Below are 10,150 nucleotides of genomic sequence, written 5' to 3'. Positions count from 1 at the left end.
ATCTGCCTGCCTCTGCCTCCCAAGTGCTGGGATTAAAGGCATGCAAAACCACACCTGGCACATTTACTTATTTTTTTTAATAATAATAATAGTTTACATTTTCAATTGGGTCATATGTTTACTTGATTCTCTGGGGTTTTTTTGAGTTCTTTGTATATTCTGGAAATAATCCTCTATTAGATGTATAGATGGCAAAGACTCTTCCCCATATGTGCGTTTCCTCTTCACTCAACTGGTTATTTCCTTTTCTGTACATAATATTTTTAGTTTGATGAGGTCCCATTTGTCAGTTGTTGACCTTGATATCTGAGTGAACAAAGTCTGATGTAGATAGTCCTTTCCTACCCCTGTATCTTGTAAGGTACTTTTTCTTCTAACAGCTTTAGAGTTTCAGGATTCACACTCTTCACGCTGAGATCTTTATCCATTTGGAGTTTATTTTTGTATAGGGTGATAGATCTGGATTCAATTTCATTCTTGTACACATGGATATACAGTTTCATTAGCAGCATTTGTTGAAGATGCTGTTATTTCTTCAGTAAGTATTCTTGGCATCTTTATCAAATATCAGGTGGCTTTAATTACATGCAGTCATGTTTGGGTCTTTTATTTTGTTAAATTTAGCTAAATGTCTCTTTTTGTACCAATCCCATGCTGTGTTTTAAAATTGTTATTTTTATTTTATGTGTATGAGTGTTTTACCTGCATGTATGTAAATGTACCACATACATACATTACCCACAGAGGCCAGAAGATGATGTCGGATCCCCTAGAACTGGAGTTATGGAGGATTCTTGGCCATCATGTGGGTTCTGGGTATTGAACCTGGGTCCTCTGAAAGAATAACCAGTGCTCTTAGCTGCTAGGCCATCTCTCCAATCCCTACTATGCTGTTTTTATGACCATAATATAATTTGAAATCTGGTATGATAATCCCTCCTGCACTACTTTTTTTGCTCAGGATTGCTTTGGCTATCCAAGGTCTTTTTTGATTCTATACAAACTTTAAGGTTTTTTAATGCTGAAGAACACTTGGGTACAAATGCCTGAGTGAATAGGACTTAACCCTTAACCCTCAAGCATTTATAATTTCATACAACAGTTCTTAATCAACTTCAGACCCCCTCCCCCATTGATGCCTCCCCCAGCCCCCCACCAAACCTCATATATTCTGCCATACAGGTTAAGTCCTATTCATTCAGGCATTTATACCCAGTGTCCTTCAGTGTAAATGCATCCACTGGAGTCTAGTCAGCCCATCTAGTGATAGAATGTAAGGGCTACTCTCCCTCACCCAGCATCAATCAGTCTCCAATAGTTCTCAGTCTAGTGCTGGCCGCCACCTATTTCTGTCCTCCCCTTTGGGCCCTTGTTTAATTGAGTTGACATGGGTTCTTATGAATTTTCTGATTGAAACACACATATATAAAGCTTCAAAGCAAGAGAGAGGACATATGACATTTGTCTTTCTGGGTCTGAGTTACCTCAGTCAGGATGGTCATTTCTAGTTACCTACATTTACCTGCAAATTTTGTAATTTTGTTTTTCTTAAAAACAGAATAAATTTCCATTGTGTAACTGTCTGAGGTTTTCATTATTCATTCATCAGCTGAGGGGCTTCTAGGCTGTTTCCACTTCCTGCCTATTATGAACAGAGCAGCAATGCATTTGGGTGAGCATATAGTTCTCTAGTATGGTACTGAGTTCTTGGGTGTAGGTCCATGGGTAATATAGCTGGATCATGTGGGACATTTACTTATAGATTTTGGGGGAACCTCCACACTGATTTCCATGATGGCTGTACCACTTTTCTCTCACACTAGCATTGACTAAGTGTCCTCTTTTGTCTGTAACTTCACCAGCATTTGTCATCATTCTTTGCGTGGATCTTAGCCATTCTATGAGGGTGAGATGAAATCTGAAGGTATTTTTAATTTGTGTTTCTCTGATGAATAAAGATGTTGAACATTTTTTACTTTCTTAACCATTTGCTTTTCATCTTTTGAGAACTCACTGGTTAGTTCCTTGCCCCATTATTTAATTGGGTTGCATTTTTTTGGTGTGTATTTTTTTTCAGTTCTTTATATATTCTAGATACTATTCATCTCTCAGAGGTATTGCTGGTGAAGACTTTTTTCCCATTCTGTGGGTTGACTCTTCACTCAAATGATGTGACTTGACTATACAGAAGCTTTTTAGTATCACGAGGTTCCATTTATCAATTGTTTGACTTAATGCTCACACTATTGGAGTGCAATTCAGAAAGTCCTTTATTGTGCCTATCAGTTCTAGGGTATGCCATACTTTCTTCTTTATCATATACAGGGTATTGGGTATTATGTTGAGGTCCTTGGGGCATCTGTAGTCGAGTTTCATGCTTGGTAAGAGATAGAGATCTACTTTCCTTCTTCTACATGTAGTCATCTGGTTTGATCAGCAGCATTTGTTGTACACGCTCTTTTCTCCAATGTGTATTTTTGGCCCTGTGGTGGTTTGAATGAGAATGCCCCCCATAGGCTTCAGGTATTTAGACATTTTGTCCCAGTTGATGGTACTGTTCTGGGAGGTTTTAGAAGGTGTAGCCTTGCTGGCGGAAGCACATCACTGGGGGTGGACTTTGAGAGCTCTTAAGCCTTGCTCCAATTTCCAGTTTTGCTTTCTTTCCTGTGCCTGCTTGGAGATCTGATAGCTCAGTTTTCTGCTCCAGTCACCTCCTGCTTCAATGCCTCTCTGGAGCCATTAACCAAATATATTCTTTATTCTATAAATTGCCTTGGTCATGGTGTCTTAATACAGCAACAGAAAAGTAACTAATATAGAAGTTGGTACCAGGAAAGTGGGATGTTGCAATAAAGAACCTGACCATATGAGTTTTGGGAAAAATGTGGAAGACTTTGGAAGTTTGGACTAGAAAAACAGTTGAATGCCATAAGCAAGCTTACCAGGCTGTTCTAGTAGGAACCTGAAAAAATTTGTGCCGAGAGCAAGGTAGTTCCAGAGGGGAAAAAGGATTTAAACAGCAACCGGGATATTATGCCAAAGAGTCTGACTGCTGTCTGCCCTAGACCTAAGAACTTGCCTGACTACATTGAAAAGTGATGGAGTAGGCCCTCCCTGCTGGGTAGTAGGGGCTGTCCCATTCTGTTCCCATACCCTCTCCTTGGGCCTTGTCCTTGTCCCACAGAAGCTGCCTAAGAACACCTGGCTCACTGAGGGTGATCTGTTCAAATTCCACTGCACCCACCCCCTACCTTGGGACTATTTCTAGACCTTTTCAGTGCTTCAGGGCTTAGGCCTTCAACAGTTCTTTTATTGCTCAGGATTGTCTTGGGTATTTTGGATGTTTTTTTGTTTCCTTATTAAATTGGAGACCATTTTTTAAAGTTTCTGTGGAGAATTGTTTCGAAATTTTAATAGGTATTACATTGAATTTATAGATTGCTTTTGGTAGGCTAGCCATTTTCACAATATTAATCCCATGGACCCATGACTATGGGAGATCTTCTTATCTCCTAGTATCTTTTTCAATTTCTTTTTCCAATGTCTTAAATTTTTTTATTGCACAGAACTTTCATGTACTTGGTTAAATTTATTTCAAGATATTTGTAGTTTTTAAAGTGATCATACATGAGATTTTAAAGTATACAAATATCTTCTATTGAGATTTTGTAATCTCAAACAGCAGTCTTTAATCAAATTTAGACTCTCTTCCTCCATCCATGCCTCCCCCATCCCCCAACCTCATGTATTCCTGTGGCAGTGGTGCTGTCCAATACAGGGCCCCTGTGAGCTCGATTAAACAACAGCCCAAAGGGGAGGTGAGAAATATGTGGCAGGTCAGCCCTAGCTCAAGAACTATTTGAGACTGATTGCTGCTGGGGGAGGGAGAGTATAACTTACATACAACCACTGGATGGGCTGATAAACTCCAGTGGATGCATTTACACTGAAGGACATTTGGGTACAAACACCTGAATTAATAGGACTCAGCATCTATGGCAGAGTGCATAGGGTTCAGTGGGGGGATGGGCGAGGCATGGATGGGGGAGGGGGTCTGGGTTTGAGTGGGAATGCTGAATGAAATTTTAAAATCTCAATAATAAAAGAAAAAGAAGATGTGGAGAAAGAACTCTTATCCACTGCTGGTGACAGAATGCAATAAATCCCATGGTGGGGGGATATGGAGGGCTCAAGTTGGGGGGATATCTAAATTTGATTAAGATCTATTATGTGAAATGCAGAAAGTCAATAGAAAATAAAAATGATAGTTCAGGTTGAATTTATGTATAATAGTTACAAACTGACCAAAATACATGTATGGTAGAAATACCAAATATATTAATAATGATAATATGTGTAATAAATAGCAAATGCTAACTTATACTGGAATTATATTAAACTCATCACTTACAAACTACACTTATGTCATAAAAGTGGCTGCCTTTCCTGCAGTGAGAATTTTTGGCATCTTTGTATAAAAGTAGGGAGTTGTAGTTTTGTAGACTTACATTTGCGTCCTCTGGTCTGTTCCCTTTATCTACATGTCAGTTTTATGCCAGTACCATGCTGTTTTTATTATTATGGCTCTTTTATGCAACTTGAGATGAGGTATGGTGATATGATCAGCAGTCCCCCACCCCTCCAGGATTGCTTTTGGCTATTCTTAGTCTTTTCTGCTTATATACAAATTTTAAGATTGTTTTTTCTAAATCTATGAAAAATGATTCTAAAATTCATGTTGGTGTTGGTATTGCATTGAATTTGTAGATCACTTTTGGAGATGATGGTTATTTTTGCAATATAGTCTTCATATCCTTTGTCATGGATACTCTTTCCATCTAGTAACTTCCTCAATTACTTTCCCCAGTGTCTTAAATTATAATTGTAGAGGTCTTCTGTTTCTTTGATTAATTTATTCCTAGATTCTCTCTGTCTCTCTGTCTCTCTGTCTCTCTGTCTCTCTCTCTCTCTCTCTCTCTCAGTATTGTGAATGGGATAGATTCCCTGATTTCTTTTTCCATATGCTTGTTGTTGGGATATAGGAATTTTGTGTATCACTGATTTTTGTGTGTTAATTTGTATCCTGTCACTTTTCTGAGTTTATCAGTTCTAGGAATTATCTGGTGGAGTCTTCAGTATTTTTAATGTACAGAATTATATCATCTGCAAATAAGGACACTTTGAGTTCTTCCTTTCCAATTTTTGTCCCTTTATCTTCTCACTTGTTCTAAATGGAGAGAGCGGACATCCTTGTCTTGCTCCTGATGTCTTTTTTGAGAACATTGATCTAAATGTCCTTTTTTTTCCTTCTGGAATTTGATCATACCAAATAATAGTTTGCTTTTCTAGTTAAAGATTGAATTCTTCCATGCAGATGAAGGGAACCTAATTTGTAGTTATTTTGATGATATATCATCTATACCAATAAGTTATATACCATTAGTATTATATTTTAAAATGAGACCAAGAGTCTATCCACTTGTTGCTTTTTCCTCAAAGATTTGCTTAATTCAGGTTATTTTAGGATGATCATTCTGAAATAGACAAGCAAAATATCTAGATTTAATCCAACTTGAATGTGGAATTTGAGAGATCAGGAAATGATGGTCTTCGGAGATATGCTAATGATTAAAGCTCTCCTGTTGCTCTCTTAAAAGCTTCATGCTGCGCAGCTAATTCAGCTTTGTTATATTATTTGGATTAATAACAAACTATAGTTACAGGAAGGATAGGTTAGGAAAGATGGCTTCTTGAGGTAATGATTTGGGAATCAGCTTCCTCCTCTGTTTCTAGGAATTTCCTCAACTGTTGATATTTTCAGGTTATGGTGTTCCCCCAAAGGATAGACCTTCCCTGCAGGCCCAATTGTTTTCAGAAGTTTTATGAGTTTTACCTCAGTGGGATGGTGGGATCTAGGAATTAGGAAGGTGAATGAGCAGGCTGAGTCACAGCTCCATCTGCTATGAGAAGGTGCAAGGTATCAGCCCATTCTAATTAGTATTTCTCCTGAACACAACTGGAACCTCCTGGGGATCACACAGCCCCAGAGTGATTGTATGCATGTAATCCTACTTTACTATGACGAGGTACCTACAGAAAGGCTTTTTTATGGAAAATGATAAAAAGAGGATCTCTAACGGATATGAAGGCATGCAACTCTACCTAGGCTTCTAACTTGGTGCATGTTGTTAGGCATGGAGAAACTATGAGGCAAAGTTTATATACTTTTTTAAAGCTAAATATAAATGAGACAAAATTAATAAATCATACCTTTTGTAGAAAACAACATGACATTGGTATCCAGAAGACTGAAGATAAGAGAATGAGGTAAAATATTATAATTAAGGGACGGACTAGGTTGGCAGAATTGTTAATTATAACCAAAGCACAATTTTGAGTGAAAGATGAATAGCGATGTGGAGCATATAGTTATGGAATGAAAGTGGAAGAGGGCATGATGAAATAGCATAGTCCCGACACCCTAAAAATATGGACAAAGCATCTAATTAGTTCTGTGACAGTTTAGAGGATCTGTTTTTGAGACAGTAAAAAATAGGATTTTATTTATACATCTCAGAATTAGTTTTTGTGATTCATCAATATAAAAGGGTGAGTAGACTAAAAATAGAATTTATGTTAATAAGGCCTTAGAGTCTATTCTTAACAGTTAGACAATGACTAAATAGTAAATATATTGAATATGTCTGTCGGCACTTTGATCAAAGATGACAGTGAGCAGGGCTAGGCTGGACACTCTAAGCTCTCTGTCCTCCCCGACTCTGGTGTCCTTGAGGTGCCAGCCAGGAACTGAGAATCCTGAGATGGCTATCTGTCTGTTTTCAGGCATTCTTTTTTCCAATTATTTCCAGATTTCAGTTTAGTTTACTAACTTGAGAAGTTCCAGCACTGTCTATGTTGGTCTCTTCATATTTTTCCCAAAGAATTCTTCTTTGTTTTTACAGAACTCTAGCATCCTCCATCCCTCCAAGTTGCCTCAATAGGGTCTGCAGATCTCAGGATCTGATGGGAGAAAGTTGAGATTGAAAATCAGGAAAGGTACAGAGATGGATTTTTGAAATAAGCAAAGGGCACTACTGTACTTGTCATTCTTCTTGAATATAATTAATTCAAAATTACAATTTTGCTTTACTTGAAAGAAAACAGTCTGTTATATTGCTGTCTTCATAAGGAATAATAATAATCTTCTCCACTTATTATTCCTTGGATACCACTGTCTTTTACGCTCTCTATGCACAGACATGTCATCTTTCTTTCTGTCATTTTCACTCATATTCAGTTATACATATATGTTACCATCTGAGTGTGGCTCTACCTTGAAGAAGTAATAGCATCATAAAAACACAGTGTAGTTTCAGCTTCTTCCACTAAAAAGGAAGGATACAGGAAGCCATGAAGACAGAAGAATAGACACTTGAAAAGGTGAGTCTTCTTCTTCCTTTTAGTTCCTTCCTGCTTTATAGGTATGCCCCATTAATTACTAATGTTCTGAAAATGCATGAGTGAGAAGATGTAGGAAAACCCAAGTCCAGACTAGTAAATGAGGATGTGTGTGAGTAAAACATGACAGATGCTAAGTAGTTAGGGGAGGGAGAATCACTCTCTTTTGAGGATGTGAATACTGGTAGGGTTCCCATGCCTCAGTCCCATACCCATGCACATACGTGCAGCACTAACTGAATCTAGTGAGTTATAAAAAAGACAAATAGTTGTGAAGGAGAGGGAGCTATGGACGGAGCTGAAGTGAGGGAACAGGTACACATGATCAAATTTGCTTGTGAACGTGTATGAAGTTCTCAAGAATAAATACAATTAATGACAATAAAAAAGAAAACTCTAGCCTATTGAATTGGATGTATCTGTGATGCAAGTGCAAATGTCCACCTGCTATTTAAGAGTTTTTAAAAACAATCAATTCATAAATCATCCAGAGGACATGTTCTTGAGTAATGTATCTGAATGCCCAATTCCTTATGTAACTAACTCCCAGAGTGGAGATAGACATATTAGAGAGTCAACTATTCCTGACTCTGGCTTTGAGATTAGATTTATTGTTCACTTTTTTCTCCTCTGCAACTCTAGAGATATTAGAAAAGAAACAACAAAGGGACATTTGTATAATAATGACTGAAAAGGGTGAAATTAGAAAATATGAGAATTCAGTGATATTTTAAGAAACAAAGAAAGTAGCAATGACATAATGTCTGCACGTATTATGCCGGAAAAGGATGGCAGTGGAGAGTGCTTCTCTTCCCAGAAGAAATGGTAAGCCAGAGGCTTAGGAAGAGGGTAAGAGGGAAAGTGGGAAAAGGGTTTAGACAGAACGTAGAGGCACTGAGGGAAATGTCTTCCTCCATGACAACCAAAGCAGTGGTTCTACATATATCCTTATGTTCTCCCTGTCTTAAAACTCAGACCGTGATAACCCACCATTTCATCACAACCAAAATTGGAAAAGTATTCTCTAGAAAGAGAAAGTTACGGTGTTTAAATTGATTGTTTCATCTAAAGGGGAGGTTCTCATTTTTATTTGGTATAACTAGCATAAAGGAAAGCTCTCTGTAAGTTCAGGTAGTGAGCTTTAATATTCTTGGGAGAGAGTAGTGTGAGCTCAGATATGCAAATACAATAGCATGAGGATTAACAGGATCCAGACAAACAGTATGAAGCGTAAGAATTGGCATGCTGCCCTCGGTACTGCTGCTGCATGAAATGCACAAAATTCAACTAAAAACACATTGAAAAGAAACCTATGTGTCTGTAAGAAAATTAAAAAAGTGTCCTATATGATAAAAGCAAATATTTTTCATCTTTAAAAAATGACTAGATATGAGATAACATAATTTCAAGCATAAAATAAGTATTATTAATTATAGGGATTAAAATCAGGTTCACAGGCTAGAAAGTGAGGTAGAAAACGAGAAAAAAGATTATTCAAAGAGATTTAATGTCAAATTAGTAAGATTTTTTCAGAAAAAAATCTAGGGTCAAATAAAAATTATGTTTTGGGTACTTTGTTGGTTGTGTGTATTCATGTATGTGTAGGAGCACATGTACATGTGAATGCATGTGGAGGGCAGAGGACAAGCTCAGGTGTTGTTCCTCAGGAGCAATCCATCTTGTTTTTTGGGACCGTTTTTCACTGGGACCTGGGTCTTGCAGAGTAGGCTAGGCAGGCTGGCCAGTGAGCTCTAGGGATCCCTATGTCTATGTCTTCCCAGTTCTGGGATTACAAGGTTCACCACTACACTAAACTTTTTTTTTGTTACCTTTGTTTGTTCTGATACTGAACTCAGGTCCTCATGTTTACAAAGGAAGCACTTTACTAACTGAGCCATCTCTCCAGTACCAAGTTTAAAAAACTATAAGAAAATTTCTCAGAAATGAAGAGGAACATAATCTTCAGATTAAAGAATTTCCCCTGAATTTATTCATTATAGAATTAATGAAAACACATGAAGCATCTTTATAAAATTTAGGGAAGGCAGGAATAAATATTCTTTAAAAATTACCAGGAAGAGCTGTGTGTGGTGGAGCACACCTTTAATCCCAGCACTCAGGAGGCCGAGTCAGATGAAGCTCTGTGAGATCAAGCCAGACTGGTCTTCATAGTGAGTTCCAGGCCAGTTGTGGCTATAGGTAGACCATGTCTCAAAAAAAAGAGACAAAAAGTTACCAGAAAGATAACTCCAAAGGAACAGGAGTCATGCTGGCAGCAAACTTTTCATAACTGATCTAAGACAAGAAACAAGTATATATAAAATGAACATATTCTTGACAGGAAAAGACTAAGCAGGTTTGCTACCCATTGTATATTATTTGTTAATTTCTTGAATACATAGAGAAAAGCTGATGAAAATCAGGAATCAGAGAACTGAAATAATTATCAAAAAATTGAAGAGACAAGAATGAGGTACTGTGAAGAGGATCAAATTTCATCTTCTGCAGTTAGAAGACCACAAGATATCTTGAATTGATAACACACAAACATGCATGTGTAAGCAGGTAGCATATTGTTTATAGGTATATAAATATGAGCACAAAAGAACTGAAACTTAACATGAAGCTAGGCAAGCTTAGGGAAGGGGGCTTTATTACATAGTGTTCATATTGTCTTATAATCTATTATTAA

The sequence above is a fragment of the Nannospalax galili genome, unplaced genomic scaffold (genome assembly GCF_000622305.1).
Source record: "Nannospalax galili isolate Female #2095 unplaced genomic scaffold, S.galili_v1.0 scaffold290, whole genome shotgun sequence".
Lineage (NCBI taxonomy): Eukaryota > Metazoa > Chordata > Mammalia > Rodentia > Spalacidae > Nannospalax > Nannospalax galili.
The sequence above is the reverse complement of the archived record's forward strand: the minus strand, read 5'-3'. Positions refer to the sequence as shown.